General features: G+C 52.1%; 1 protein-coding gene across 1 annotated transcript in view; it reads left to right on the top strand.

The window, feature by feature from the left end:
* The first annotated feature begins 534 nt into the window (after positions 1–534).
* LOC142091366 (galactosylgalactosylxylosylprotein 3-beta-glucuronosyltransferase 1-like) overlaps positions 535–13,499 on the top strand; it is a 29,855-nt gene continuing 16,890 nt past the window's right edge. The window contains exon 1 of the mRNA XM_075170541.1: positions 535–996. The gene's annotated coding sequence lies outside the window, so the exon portion shown is untranslated. The remainder of the gene's footprint in view (positions 997–13,499) is intronic.

Raw genomic sequence — 13,499 nt, 5'->3', positions numbered from 1 at the left:
CCCACATAACCTGCTCCCAGGCACAGGCTGCCGGGCAAAGCGTTGGCTGTGGCTGCTCATGCAGCCAATGCAAGAAATCACCCAGCGGCCGCTGAGGCGGGAAGTGGTTGCACTAACACTCCTTGCATACCTCAGAGCTAGAAGGGAAACTGAGGCACACAGCAGCAATGCGGGGATAGCAAAGCCCAGAAGCATTGTGGCCCCCTGCTTCCGTCCGTGCCCCATATGGTTGCCTTATCGTTAGGCAACCCTCACAGGCTGTAGTGGTGGGTGGGTGCCTCCTGCTTGGAGCAGCTGGAGCCTCGGTGGGGAGCAAGAAATCAACCCAGCACCCGGTTAGCAGCTAAACGAGCCCCCCAAGACAGACGGGCAGAAAAATATCCCACCCCCTCGCCTTCAGCGGGGAGCGCACCGGCCGGACCCGGGGAAGGGAAACCTCCCCCTTCGAGGGAAAGGGCCCCGCGCCCGGCCCCTGCCCGGCCGCCGACCCCGGCCCCACGTTGGGCGGTGCGGCGCTCGCGGGCGCGGCGCTCCGGGCGGCGGGGGCAGCGCCGCGGCGGTGGCCGGCCCCGCTCGCCTTCCCCCCCCCGCCCCGGCTCGGGTCGGCTTCTCGCCGCTCCTTCCCCCCTCGCCGGCTCCGCTCTCGCCCCTTCCCCGTTTAAGGTGGCCCCGCGGGATGCGCGGCGCGCAGGAGCCGGCTGCGGGCGGCCCTCGGCGCTCCCCCCACCCCCGGCACAGGGTGGCCTTAAATCGGCTCCGCGCTGCGCGTAACCGCATCGCCGGCGCCGTCTGAAGGCGGTCGCCGCCATCCGCCGGCAGCGCCGACGGGCCGGTCCCGGTCCCGGTCCCGGTCCCGGTCCCGGTCCCGGTCCCACCGCGGCAGGGAGGACACACCTCCGCCCGGCGGCGGGCGATGCTCCCCCGGCAGACCCCGGCGCGGTGCCGCCCCGCGCTCGGCGCCCCGGCATCTCCGCCGTGACCGGCGCGTCTCGCCAGGTAAGCGGGAGCCCCTCCGGGCACCGGGGTTTTGGGGGTGGAGGGAGAGCTGGGGATGCAGGGGTGACCTTGCAGTCCCCCGGGCGCCCAGCGCTTGGCGCCGGGAGGGTTACCCTGCCCCGCGACCAGCAGCCGGGTCCCTAAACTTCATCCGTGCTCAGCGCCCGAACCGACTCCGTGCCTCACGGGGAGCCCCTGTCCTTGCATCCCCACGCCCCGGTCCCAGCCCCTTCCAGAGGAACAACATCCCACTCCCAGACTGGAATTTTCCAGCTGTGCGGAGATGCCCCCAGTCGTAGTGTCTGTCCACCCGTGGCTGCGATGCCCCCGGTTCTGGTGTCTGTCCACCCGTGGCTGCAGCAGCCGCTGAGTCAACGCCGCCGAGATCTCCGGCCAGGTTATCCAAACGCGGGTCCCGGGCACCGCGTTGCCCCCCGAGAGTTTTTATTGCGCCTCTTTGTGACAGGTACCGGGGAAACCGAACTACAGAGGGGCCACGGGGTTTGTGTGCAGGCACAGGCATCCCCGGTGGGAGCCGACCCCGAGCGGGCATCCCCGTGAGGAGCTTTGGAGAGGTGGATTGGGAGAGGGCAAGAGCAGGAAGGCTGGGAAAGGTCTCTGCCCCTTTTCACCCCTGCCTGGCACACGGGTGCCTGCCGAGGGATGAACTTGCTGGTTTTCTGGAGCAGAGTTTGGGGGTGGATGTTCCTAGGTGAGTTGGAAAGTACTTTTTTTCGCCCTCCTGCTCCTGCCACTTGCCCATCCAGCCCCGGGGACAGGAGAGGAGGGGTAGGCTCAGCAGCTAGTGCATGAGAGGGAGAAACCCCCAAGTGCTGCAAATCCGGAGAAAAGCAGCTGGTTCCTCAGTAACTCCTTAGGCAAACCTGCCAAGGGGCAATTTTTGTGCGCACTTGAGAGAAGGGGTGTTTGGATCAGCGGGGCAGCACCGAGCATCTCTGTAGCAAAGCAATAATGACAATAAATACCCATCCGGCAACCTGAAGCCTGCACAGCTCAGCGAGCGAGTGGGGGAGCATGAACAATGCAGCCTCTGCAGGTACTTTCAGCTCCTTTCCTGGACCCAGAGGAGGCCTCCTTGTGCAAAGCACATATGCAGAGAGCATAGCAGGGTACAGTGGCTTCACACGTGAGTCTGATCACCCACCTCTGCTCACTGGGCTCAACTCTCGTTTGGTGCAAAAGGGAAAAACGGATGGTGAGGTTCATGCCTTGTATCCCTGGACCACCAAACAGCCATCTGTCCCTGCAGGAGAGCCTCAGACAGGGCTAGGAATGGGGGCCTTGTAGCAAGTTGGGAGATGGGTGCACAGAGACAGCAGGACGGGATCCTCGTAGAAGGCAGGCCATCGTTACTCTGAAATGAGATACCTTGGGGAGATCAGTCTCAGGTAATAGAGAGGGTTACAGGGCAGGAGGGGGGCACCGGCAGAGCTGCGTGTGACAGCCTGTGTCACATCTGTTTGCAGCTGCGCATGCCGCCAATCCCCTTCTCTCCGTGCCTTGAAGCAGGATGCAGGGGTCAGGATCGCTTTCGGTCGGTGCCTGCTCCATGGTTTCCTGGAAGCTATCTGTTAGCGGGCACGCCTGGGACACAGACTGTACGTGAGCGCCAGCGGACGAGCGTGCGCTGTGCTGGCCCGGCGCGAGGCCAGGAGCCCGGTGGCTGTGATTCCTCCCCTCCCCGGGAGTGACTTCAGTATCGCTTTCAGGACACTTCAGTCTGCACTGAATTAAAGCTCCGCAGGGCAGTTAATGTACAGAGGTAGATGCGTTGAGCAGCTAACATGTAGTATCGGGTATTTCAGGAATGGGATGAGATCTAATTAAAGCTTTTGGCTTCTTTGACGTTTTCAGGGTAGTAGTAATAATTACAATAATTGATAAACCGTTTAGGCAACCTTGCAATCCCAAAGCAATTCAACCGGCTGACACAGAGCACAGCTGAGATGCAGCCACCTTTACAGCGAAGGGCCTCAGCCTGACTTGCAAGACACTTAGCAGCCACGGGATGGAAAGTAAAGCAGCTGGGCTGAGGACACATGCTCCCGTGGCAAGGATTTTTAATGGGCGAGGCTCCCGCACCTTTGGGCTTTGTTACGGTGTCATTTGGGAAGACTGTTGCCTAGGGAGCTGTACAGAGCTATACAGCAGCTAAATGTATGCAAGCCAGAATATACTTCTGCAATGTACAACCCTTGAATTCACACTGTTTCCATGGTTTAGGAACACCTTTGTGACTAGCACGTGTGTCGTTTAATGGCATCGTTCCTGCGGAGTGTCTGAGGTGGTACTGGACAGCTCAAGGCTGTGTCTCCTGTGTACCCGGCATCCTTTCTTCTTGCCTGCGAAGCATTGGTAGAGGTGCCTTCTGGAAGGGAACTTCCCTCTGCTTCAGTGGCAGGCCAGGAGGCGTCCTTAGTGTCTGAGAGCAAAGTCGTATCTAGCAGGCAACTTGCTGGCAGGAGCCTGGAGTGGATTCACTCCAGCCGTACCCTCGGATGGCTTTCCTCCCCTCTTCACCACAGTAATCACCTGCCAGTGGCACTGCCCTGTTTCTCAGTGCCTTCATAGCTCTAGCCCCTGCTGCCCCTCTTCCTCTGGGTGCTGGTGCTGCAGGCACAGTCACCTTCGGCTTCCCACCGATGCGTCTGGAGGCTGTCCCAGCCGCGAGGAGCCACCCCACAACCCCATCCACCTCCCAGAGCTTCTTCCAAGGCCTCTTCTTCCTCCTTTTCAGCACTCTCAGTTGTCTTTCCTAATATTTGGGAGCAATAAAGAGATCTCCTGACGTATGCTGCAAGCCTTCATATGTATGCCTGTGAGGGATGAGATATTTGATAGGCTCCAAAGATGCCCTTTACTGAGCACGCAGAATTGCTCTGGGAAAGCGCTGCAATTATTCTGCAGGATGTACATAGGAAAGATGGTATCTGTCCCCTTCCTCCTTGTATTTAATTGTTCCTAATAAAAGAAGAAGCCTAAGAAGGGGGTAATAAGCCAGCCTGGAAGCTGGGTCCCACACACCTGCAGGGCCCTGGAGAGGTCTTGAATCACTCTGCCCTTTTTGCTCCTGGCCTTTCTAATAATAAGCATTATGCTCGTCCGCACCGCTTCCCATCCCGAGATCTCAAAGTACTCCACGTACGTGATTAAGAGCACTCCCTGCCCACATACAGAGCTGTTTGTCAGGATGACTACCCCCACTTTACACGGGAGACACTGCAGCTGATAGCGTCAGAGCTGAGACAGCCCCAGATCGTCTGTCTCCCCGGCAAGGCCCCTGCGTCTCTGAGAAGCACTTGCTGGGAAGCAGCTCAGCCTAGGACTGCAATTTAAAACCTAGCAGTACCATAAGAGACTAATAAATAACAGTGCGTGGATGAGACCTGTGGCTATTGTCACCCTCCTCTCGGGCGCAGACATGACTGCTTAAAGCCCACTCTTCGAAAGGGACACTGGTCAGACCCCACCGATTCCTCCAGGCTGGGTTATGCCTCGAAACTGCATCCCAACCCGTGGTCAGCACACTTATAAAAACTTGGTCCTTTATCCTTTCATGCTGTTTTAAGTTGTGCAGGCTCATAATTAAGAGCTTGAAATCTCTTCTAGCTCACTCTCATGTGACATTAGTGCTCCCGAAGGTCTTTCCTTAAGAGCTCGAATTTATCTACTTTGCCGATGTTCCCAAGTGTTCAATCAACTGCCTTGTTGGCTTCCTCCGCCGTGCCGTGCGGGGGGCTCTGAGATCCTTCTCCCTGAGATAAAAACATTGCACTCTGCAAATTCCTCAGATTTATAAAATGTGAGCTAAGTTTCCTCAGGAGACATGGCTTCCCAGGGCTGGGACACAGAGCTGGGATCCACAGCTCCGCCACAGGGACCTTTAGATTTCGCTTGCCGTTCATCCCTCCTCTGAGCAGGTAATCCCACTAATGCCTGATGCACACAGAGAGATTCGTTATGATGGGGCTAGTTAGCTCAGGGAGACAAACGAGGAGGGACACCTGGGTGAAAAACAAAGCAATCGGCAACGTAGAACAGGGAGAATGAATGCTTGTCTACATCGCTTTTCTTAGTAGAGGAACTGGATTGCGTTCAGGAAAAGGTGAAAGGTAGCAATTTGATGATAAAATAGGTATTTTCCCATGCTGTGCGTAGTGGCATATGGAACTCGCTGCTACAAGATGCTGCTGGTGCTGAGTGTAGGATTCAGGAAAAGAGGAGACATTTTGATGGATAGTAGATCATTCATCACTGGACAGGACAGTCCATTTGAAATAGATTTAAATCTTCAGGCTTCAACCTCTCACAATCATCTAGCATAGGATTTCTTGTACCTTCCGAAACCCACAACATTGATCAATGTAAGAGACAAAGGACAAAAGGAGACAGACATGCTCGAGTGAAGATCACTGGGGCATATTTTCATTTCCATGCAGAAGTGAAAAATACGTGTTTTCCAGCCTGTGTGCTGACACTTAGTTCTCATAGGTTTGGTTTTTGTCAGCTGGAGCGGGTTCAGGTTAAGTTCTGATGAGATTTGAGCTGGTCCAGTGGTGCTTACGCTGACGCTTCCCCTGCCTGTGCTGTTGATTTTAATAGACTGCCAGCATCCTGGCAACTTTGTGTGGTGCTGGTTTATGAATAATGCCGCATTATAAAGGAAAATGGTATTGTCCTATTCTTTGGATATTACCCTTTGGCAATGAGAGCAAGGGCATTTATTCCCAGTACAGCCAGCCTCTAGCCAAGCAAAGTGCAGGGATTACTTGAAGCTGAACAGGGTTAGCAGTCAGACAATCTCAGCTCTGGATAAAAGATTTTACAGCAGCAATGTTGTCTTGTTCTGTAAGTTCACAGTGGGTTTGTGTGTGGGAGTACAGGGCACATGGGAACTGCATTTTGCTAGCAAAGCAGGATTGCTCCTAGGCAGTCCTTGTGTGGGAGAACTTGGAGGAAAAGCCAAGGACCAGGCAGGCAGCAGTAGCTTGCAGACCCGGCATCCCCGAGGTGATGCTCCCCGTGCAGTGTTGCAGGGCAGCCCGGCTCCTGAAGACACTGTCTCTAAGGTCAGGGGTAGAGATGCAGTTTTAGCAAGATCCTCTGTGTCTGACAGAAATCTCCTGGTACCCCTTGCTAGAAACAGCACGGTTGATCCTTGCCTGGCAGGAGTAGAGGTTGCTGGCTCCTCTCCTCCTCCATGCCCCAGTTGTTAAAGTAGGATAGTTAATATTCATCTCGCCCTGAGCCTTCCCCATTCTGAAAGCATGCTAAAAAACAGCTGTAAGGGGATATTTCTCCTACGACTGGCAGATTTAATTTATTATTACGGTTATGTCCATAGCTATGGGTGAGGCAACAGTGCTGGGCTCCCCGAAAGCCCTGGCTGTGACCACAGCAATAGGAGTGCCGTTCATCGGGGAAAACTGCGCAAAGTGCCACCTCGGAGGCCATGCTGGGCGAGCCTGGGTGGCAGGAAGGGATCTTGCCCTCTCTGCGGTGCTGGGGTGCCTTCCTCACTGAAGGTGGTCCAGCCTAGAGCGTTCGCTGGGTTCCCCCTCCCCTCCATTTTCTCCCACACGGACCATCAGGGTGATCTTAGCTTTCTCCCTTCTGATACCCCATCCTCTGGATCCTTCCCTCCCACAGCCCTTCCCCCAGCCCGGATCCGCACAAAGGTGAAAAGGAAAGGAGGCGCCGATGACTTTCCTGTATCTGCCAGCTTCCCTCTCCACCTCTGACGTGAATGAGGCCCTTCATGTGCTCCTCTTGAGCAAACACAGATGCTTTTGTTTTATGGGCTGGTGGGACGGGATGGAATTAATAAATCAGAGTGCCAGTGCTGTGCTGCCACATTCCTGCAATTTTAAGGCAGGATCACACAAAAAAAAGGCGGAAGCAAAATAGGCAAACTCTTCAGAGAGAGCTCAGATGCTTTGACTGTGCCTCCTGCTTGCTGTCCCACTTGGTCTCCTGCTCCCTCGCCCTTGTTCATTCCTCCTCTTCTTTCTCCTGCTCTCTCATTAACCTCAGCTTTTCTCCTGTTCCCTCTCCTTCCCTCAGGAACCAGTTTCTGTCACACCTTAATATCTCGCCTGCACCCATTTGTCTTCCCTCACCTTCCTTTTGTCTGCGCTTCCCTTGCCCCCACCCCACGCTAAAGTCCGCCCAAGGCTTCTGCATTCAGGTATGAAGTTCAATGTCCCTTGTGCAAGCCCAAGAGCTAGGAGAGCCTCGGCTCTTATACTGTGGACCAAAATGTCTCCTTTTATACCTGCTTCCTCCTCCCTGCCTCAGTTTCTCCTCATAAGGAGAACGGTGCTGCCTGAGTGGTTCAGTGAATGACTCTGGGGATAAAAAACCACCAAGTATTACTGTTCTCCCCTCAGATATGGTATTTAACAGTGTTCCTGTGAGCGAAATTAGATCCTGCCCCAGAACTGGCGGGCCCTCTTTCTCCTTGAAGGATAATCAGAAACACTTTGCCAGGCTTTGCCTGAAATTAATTCTTCTGAGCCAGATAACAAGTTTTTAACATCTCTACTTGGCTACCATCAGGTGGTAAGGGGCTAGGAGAAAATAATTTTTCTCACCTATAATTAGCTAACTGTATGTCGGACTTCAGGAGGGCAATGCAAACCGTGGGCTGAGACACTTTTTATTCACTGCAAGGGTTATTTTTTCTCTAATGAGCTTAGGCACTTGAAAGTCATTTCCCCAGAGTGCTTATACATTGTTGTGCTTATCTTACCTGTGGGGGAACTGAGGCACTGAAGCAGGTGAAATGATTTGCCCAGATCCACATACTTATGCATAGTTGAAGCCAGAAAAAGAACCAAGAAATCTTGTTTCACAGTTGAGTGCTTTATCCTCTGGCCTCGGAGGAGGCCAGCAAAGACCTTTATCTTGTTTAGATGAGTGGATAGTCATTCCAAGAGGACGCTGGGGCAAGGGTATCTTTCTGTACTAATGCATGTCTTAATGAGTCCTGCGGCTAAGCGGCTTCAGTGATAGATCATGCATCTTCTTCACTAAGCATTGAAATAATTTTTTAATCATTAAAGCTAATATAGAATCCTCAGAAACATCCAAATCTCACTGCAGGGGCTCAAATTAGCCTGCAAACAGAAACCAAATCCTGATTATCCCTGTGCACCTCTACAAAGCCTACAGGCAGCATCTGCTGAAGTCAAACACGAGCCGGCTGAGCTGCATCTCAGGGCTGGGCAGGGCGGTCAGAGGCAAGCTGGCAAATCCTACTGCTCCAAGGTCCACAGCAAGTTTCTTTCCTCCCTCAGACATGCATGCCAGCTCCTCATCTCTGTGGAGCAATAGGAAAGGAGGTAGGGGCATTAACCACTGACTCCAGGTAGCTGAGGTGTCCCCTGGCAGATCTTTAGAAAGGAGAAATTATTTGCATTTTGGCAAGTGCTATCAAGTGGCAGATCTCAGCCTCACCAGCATTTCTCCCCCACCCCATTTTTTTTTCCCCTTGGAACCGCCTCCTCCATCCTACTTCCATCAACCTCTTGCAGCCTCTGTTTTGTCAACAACTGGATATTTCAGGTGCCCTCTCCAATCCAGCCCCTTACACTGCCTTCATTCACACGTCTCCCCTCCACCGTGGGATACCAGCACCTCTTGCACTGTAGCAGCCCATAGCCTTCTCCATAACTCCTCCAGTAATCCCAGTGTGTTTCCCGTTCTGGTTAGCAACTCTTGTGCTGTTTCCCGTTTTCCTCAAACCTGCAGCGCTCGGCAGCATGTTATCAAATGATAACAGGAGCTTTCTTTACAGCAGAAGTGATGTTTCTAACTTCCATTTTAGAACAGGACTCTTGGAGCATTGAAGAAAACACAACATCAGCAGCTGCGTTGCAAGGCACAGGACACTGCTAAGCACTTCGGTAAGATCTAATCATCACTGCTGACCTCTATGCTAGGAAGACTTTTGTGGGTGAATATAATTTACCCTGAAGGATTCTTTGAGAAAGGATAATTAAAAATTGCTCCTACCACCTCCAAGAGCCTTTGTGCACGTCACCCTTCTCTTGTCACCCTCTTGAGAACAAATCCAGTACTGTTCACGTATCATGACCAGTCTCCCCACTTGCGCTCCCAGTCACAGCATTAGCCAAACTCTGCACACTTCATCCCACCTAATAGCCTCTTCTGGAGTGTTGCAGAGGACCCCCGTGGCTCTCCTGTCAACATCTACTCCCATTCAGCAGTAGGTAAGCTGCCACCAGCAAGTTTTGTTCATAGTCTAGCAAGCCAAGCTAGTCACATAATGGACAGAACCTGGTTAAGGACAAAGACTGTGAAAAGCAACCAGAAGCGTGCTCCAGGGGCAGGAGATCATTGCCCAGCAAGGACAAATCAGACCCCTGTTTTAAGGCATTCCTGAGTTTCTAGAGATTCAGTTTCTAGTTCTGCAGCTGCCACTTTTACCAGCATCGCTGTCTGTGGGGAGACTATCACTGACCCAACGCTCAGAAAGCTTTTAGATAACCAGGGGGTGCTTTCCTCCCCCCAACTCAAAGAGAGAGCCAGATTTGCTCCCAGAATCAGGAGAGATTCAGATCCACCTCTAAGACTTACAGCAGCAGCCCATTTCTTGGTTCAACGAGAGACTGCTCTTTGTCTGCCCTGATGTTTCAGGCTAACCTGATCTGCCTTTGAAGTGAGCTAAAGGGCTCTCGAAGTGCAGGGAAGGGTTCAAAAAAAGCCTAGTTTGTCTCTCCCCTCCAACCAGAAGTATCTGTTCATCAGTTATTCTGCCAAAGGGCAACTGGCAGCCCATGCATGTGGAAAGGAGGTAGGAAGGACAGCGCTCCCCAGCAGCCCTGAGTGCAGGGATGTAAGAGCTGAGGAGAGGCATCTCCCGGTATTTTTTTGCTGGTATTTGTGCAAAGATCGCACTCCAAGCTCAAGGGACAGACAGAGCAGACAACGTACCAGCTTGGAGGATAGCATCAACCCCTTACTGCAGCCAGGTCTTGAGCAGCCTGAAGCACACAAATTCACAGATAAGCCCGTGAGTACAGTGCAGCACAGGCTGACCTCCCTCCCAAGAGGCTTATAGACACTATGTGCAAAGACCACTTTCAGCCCAGGTTACTTTCATGTGCAATTAAGGAGCACAGCAGAGAGCAAGCCCTATGCAGTCTAAGAGAGAGAGCAGAGTTTGTTTCTTGTGCTTCTTGTGTTTCAGAGCTCGTCTGCCCTCAATTCCCTCATAGCCTTCCTTGCCTCCCAACAGTACAAGACCTGGAAAAACAGAAACCAAAACCTACACCTTTTCTTTCTGCTAGGACTGGATTGTTATCAGAAAGGGGCGTTTGGCTTCTGCTACTCCTCAGCTCCATCAATTTGCCAAAATGCATCCACTGCACACTTTTTCTACAAAGAAAAACTGCTTTCTATCATGACATAGGGTTATCTTCTGGCAGCTGCTGCCGGTGCCCAAGTTAGATATTTCAACTATTGCACTGACTGCTCCCCTGGCATTCCCAGCAGCTGGGAATCACATATGGATCTCTTGATCTCAAATGCCCTGGCACCTAATTTGGATGTGGCCTGCCTGTGGTCCGGAGTCAACAGCTTCCCTGTTAGGACAGGGAAGGACATTAGGACAGCCGCAGCAGGACACTGGCCATCACCTTCCTGCCCCTTCTTCACTTTGCTCCCTTCCTCCCTTTTCATTTCACATGCAGAGGGCAGGAGAATAAACACTGTATTCTTCTGACTCTCTAATTTTCATTCTGGTGTTTCTTTTAATCAAGCCCAAGCTATACAGATCTGCTGTGGCATTTAAGGTACAAATCAAGCAGCGGGCCATAACGGATATCTATTGCAAAAGACAATTCTCTAGGTGCCACTTCATTTCTCCATTCTACATTTGTTTTTAAAAGTGTCTGCACGACACTTGGATGCCGCACAGCAAGTGGCAAATCTAATGAGTGCTGATGATTTATTTTGGAGGAAGAAATCAGAATTAGCATTTTGGACCATCTCAGCTAGTTACTGAGCGAGCGTATTTCACACAGCTCAGAGAGCTGCAACAGCAAAAATGTCCATCAAGGAGACCAAAGTGGTGTTTCTCCTCTTTCCACTTCTCACTTACTTAACCAATGCCTGCATGATGTGGTGGCACCTCATCAGTGCTGGCCAGCGTCCGTTCCGTGTTAATCTACGGAGCAGCCACCGACGAAAACATTCTGCCCAAATTTGCTCTTTGCGTGATGCTTTTATTGATCACGTAATTCAGCCAGCATTCCCAAATAAAAACTCCGGGGGATTGTTGCCCATGCACCGCACGCATCCTCTACCCACAGTTGTTTCCGTGCAATAAGGGCTCTGGACTCTGATTCTTCAGGGTGCCAGCACACACGTCTAACCATTAAAATGCCAGTATTTCCACAGGTTTTGGGAAGACAGGAGACATCTTTAGCTACGTCTGTGTTTTAAATGGCATAATTGCTGTTCCGCTCGTTTGCAGTGTGATTTCATCCAAAGCAGTTTCTCCTTCGGTTTCTTTTGCCCTCCCTTGGAGTAACCAGGAAGTCCAGCAGGAAGAGCATTTCGGCATTGCCTTTGAAAGTAGGAGGGAAACAAGCTGTCTAAATCAATCAAGAGTGTGCATTAGTGATAGTATGTTCCTCTGGAGGTCCGCATTTGATGTCGTGTTGACACATAGCTAAGATCAAAGCCCGTCTCTGCATCCTGGCTGCTACCAAAGGAACAGCATTGGCCTTTGGGCCCCATATCTTTACAAGGAGCTTGTGATCAACGTGATATTTTTTTTTTCCCCAAACAAGCACCTGTGAAATGTAGTTATCCATCAAATAATGCCTAATGCATTTTTCTCTGAAAAAGTAATTCCTCTCCGCCTTTGAAAATGTTCTGGAAGCAAATACTATGGGTTTTTCCTTCTGCTTTTGTAAGAAACCTGTAAAATGACAGCTCCCGCTCCTGCTGAACAGGCATCAGCTGTTAACTCAGTAGGGAAAGCTCTGGATGAAATGTACAGATACTTTGGAACAATCTGCTATTGTTTTTGCTTCCTTAGAATTATTTTGCCTCCTCGGAAGAAAGGAAGCTTTTTTATTTTTTGGATAATGCAGATATTGGGCTGATTCACGCCGATATGTTTGGAATGATTATTCTGTAATAGTCATCAGTGCCTAAAAAGGACCTCGGTTCTGCCAGAGCTCAGCAGCAGGGGAGAGAAGTCGATGTTTGAATAAGCCCCCGACTTCCCTTTCAAGAGAGGATGACTCCAAGCAGAGAGGTCTCTCAGGAGAGAGCTGGCTTTCTCAGGAGACATCTGGTACCTCCTGCTTCTGTTTGGGTCTGAGCTGCCAATCTTTCTGCGGGTATTTCTGGCACCCCTGGATTACGGCTCTGCAGCACAGGGAAATTGGGACGGGGCAGAGGGCTGTGTCCCTCTGAGTCACAGCCCACCCTTGCCAAAGCTCAGGGGGATGGGAAGGCGGTGACAGGTCGCATGGGTCGATCATGAAGGACGTTTGGGTCTGGGCTGATTAAAAATAGCCTGGTTTAGACCTCCTTTTGCAGGCTCCGGAAGGCTCCCTGTGTAGCTGGGCTTTTCAGCCAAGTTCAAGGTCTAGTCTATATCCAAACTGGGTTATCTTCATTCCTGCTGATAGCCCAGATAGTGCCTGGATACCCTTGATCTACCTAGGGATAGCAGGCTGAGCCATGCGCTGTCTCGAAAGTATTGGCTCCCACGGGACCTAGCCAGCAGATTTAATTAGCTTTGTCAACGTTTCTTTTTTGTTTTCTGTTGGGGTTTTTTTGCTTTCTTTTTTTTTTAACGTGGGAACAAAGCCCTGTATAGAGCATCACCCTCCCCCACTCCATGCTGCTCAGACACGAGCCACACGTCTGGGATAAGGATGCTCTCAGGAAAGGTGCTGTGCCGAGCTGTTTATGGACCAAGGTTGGAAGAAAATGCTTGACTTGGGTTCGCGCGGGCAGTGGAGGGATGGGGATGTGGAGGGTGCACAGCGCATTCCCCAAGGACGAGCGTGGTTTCTGGGCTGAAGTAACTGCAGTCCCATATGGCGAAGGGATCGGAGCTGGCAGGGAGAGGATGAAGCCTTTCTTTACATCTGAGGAAGAAGCGCGGGGGCTTGGGAAGGGCGGCTGTTTCACTGGGAGTGACTCACTTCCCGGGGAAGTCGTCCCCGCAGGAGTCCGCGCACCAAGTGACAGAGCATAGATGGGGCCGAGCCTTGAAACCCCACAGTTGCTGGTAGCTCCGCTCTTCCTGCCCTGGGGAAGGACCTGGCCACTTTTCCCCGTATTGTTTTATTATTTGTAGTTCTCTGGGTTTCGTCTCTCCAGGGGGCTCAGTTAATTTTGCTCGTCCCCACGAGCGGTAGGGAAGTACTCATCTCATTCAGATGGCAGGCGTCGCTTGCCCGGAGCCATTCACGAGGTCTGCGGCAGAGGGA

The sequence above is a fragment of the Calonectris borealis genome, chromosome 1 (assembly GCF_964195595.1).
Source record: "Calonectris borealis chromosome 1, bCalBor7.hap1.2, whole genome shotgun sequence".
NCBI classification, from domain to species: Eukaryota; Metazoa; Chordata; class Aves; order Procellariiformes; family Procellariidae; genus Calonectris; species Calonectris borealis.
Note: the sequence above shows the minus strand (reverse complement) of the source record. Positions and strands in the feature narration are given on the sequence as shown.